Source organism: Vulpes lagopus, chromosome 7 (assembly GCF_018345385.1).
Source record: "Vulpes lagopus strain Blue_001 chromosome 7, ASM1834538v1, whole genome shotgun sequence".
NCBI lineage: Eukaryota > Metazoa > Chordata > Mammalia > Carnivora > Canidae > Vulpes > Vulpes lagopus.
In genome coordinates, this window is record NC_054830.1 from 74,615,965 (window position 1) to 74,617,867 (window position 1,903).

Consider the following 1,903-nt stretch of genomic DNA (forward strand, 5'->3'; position numbering starts at 1 on the left):
AGAAGGGAACCGAAAGAGGAAGAGGCTTCAACGAGGCCGGGCGGAAGTGACGTCCCGCGAGGGCGCCGCGCGCCCGGAAACAGAGGTCGTCGCTCTAGCAACGCCCAGGCAGCCGACCTCAGCGTGCACCCGCTCCGCGCTGTCGCGGGCGAGAGCGCCCCTGGCTTCCTCGGCTCGTCGGCCACTGTTGCTGCGACCCAGTGTTTGTACTGGAATAAAGTGCCTGGTTCCGTTGCCTCTTCCGGGTACGCGGGAGACTCGCTCTGACTGCCGACTGGCTGGCCGTCCCGTCCATCTCCGGGCGGAAGGACCTCGCCTCCGGCACGGCCCGCCGAGGTTATTCCGAGCCGGTTCGTGCAGAATTGAGGGGTTCTGGAGAAAGTCCTAAAGACTTGATGGGTTTTGGGGCTTGTAGGTTTCATATACACAGCCCTGCCAACATACTAGAGAAGTATTTGGGGAGTTTGGGTCCCTGGAGGGTAGGGTCTGGCATTTTTTTAAAAAAAGCGTTCCTCAATCGCTCTTCCAGCCCCCGAGATTCTAAGGTGCAAACTGGGTTGACAGTTAACTGCTTTTTTTTTTTTTTGCTTCCTTAGAATAAGAAATTGACCAGGGAAAAGATAAGAAACATAGATCAATAAGTAGTTTCTGATCTCAACATTAGTCTATTTTAACCTAATGAGGCATTGATTTTTTTTTTTTTTTAGTCCATAACAAACTGCTATTTCCCATTCAATTAAACCAAATGCCTAAACGTTTGAATGATAGGAAGGTAATCAATCTAACTTATTAATTAAAAAAAAAAAAAAAACGGTATGCCTCTCAGAACTATGAGAAACTGCCTAAGGACATCAGGTAGGGGCCCCGAGATGCAAGAATGATAGCCGTATCTTTCAAAAAGAAAAATTAAAAAAAGAAAAGAAAAGAAAAAAGAAGACCAATGGAATTTAGGCAGCTTTGAAAAAAATGGATCAAGCCCAGGCCACACTAGATTTTTGGTAGTAGGAAGAAGTCCCTGTAGCCGCTGGGTCTTCACCTGTGCATGAAGAAAGAGGGTAAACAAGTGTTTGTGATTCTGGGGACGAGGGTAGCTTGCTACACAGGAAAGGAGTAACTGGCTCCAATGGAATTCAGGTTTTGTTAGTTGAAGCAGAAGCCTGAGAATTGTTTGGGGACCGGAGATAGAGAAACTGAGGAACTCCACAAAAATCTGCTTTTTGTTCCCTTTCCTGCTTCTATTCTTGCTAGGATCTGCACCCCACTTTTACACATACCTCGTAATGCAAAAGACATGTGTCCTCCTTGGAAAGGACAAGGAGTTAATGATGTCTCTAGTATAGATAACATCTAAGGAAGGACCAGGTGAGGATGAATGGAGAAGCTATCATCATATGAATGTTTCATACCACCGGAGCTAGACATCTCAATACCAAGACCCCCTGGCTCCAAGAAATAACACCCAGGCCCTTGTCTTTTTTTTCCAGCTGGTACCTGGATTCCTAAAAGGACATGTACACCAGACGAACCATCCTCAAAACCCCAGACCCCAAATAAAGACAAAACTCATGCTCCTTTCCTTTCTGAGTCTCCTGGATGCTTCATCTGTATCTGTTCTCTTTATGTCTTTAATGAACGCTGCTCTCACTCTCTGCTGGCTAAGGTTTGGTTTTCATCCTTCATGAAGCTAAGGATCCTCTTGGCTGGTCCTGCAGGACCCTCTTGGGCCCCCCAGACCCCCCCCCTCCTGGCATCAGACTCACCTACTGAAATGTATTGCATGAGATAATGACACTAACTGATTTCCTTCCTTTGACTGCTCTATTCTTGACAAGCCTTGTATCCACAGAACCAGTGAATGGGAAGCAATGGTTCTTCTAGCCTAAAGTTTGTGAAATAGGGTTTC